Source organism: Eimeria mitis, genomic scaffold (genome assembly GCF_000499745.2).
Source record: "Eimeria mitis Houghton genomic scaffold, Emh_scaff1668, whole genome shotgun sequence".
In the NCBI taxonomy this organism is placed as follows: domain Eukaryota; phylum Apicomplexa; class Conoidasida; order Eucoccidiorida; family Eimeriidae; genus Eimeria; species Eimeria mitis.
In genome coordinates, this window is record NW_013569983.1 from 8,410 (window position 1) to 8,635 (window position 226).

Genomic DNA, 226 nt, shown 5'->3' on the forward strand with positions numbered 1-226 from the left:
GCTGCAGGTTTGCTTTGGAGGCATCGGGGGGCCCTAAGTAAACAAACGGCGGTTGGGTCCTCACCAACCTAAACACAAAAAAACGAGGGTTTAGGGTTTAGGTTTTTAGGGTTTAGGGTTTAGGCGTTTAGGGTTTAGGGGTTTAGGGTTTAGGTTTTTAGGGTTTAGGGTTTAGGGGTTTAGGGTTTAGGGTTTAGGGGTTTAGGGTTTAGGGTTTAGGGGTTTA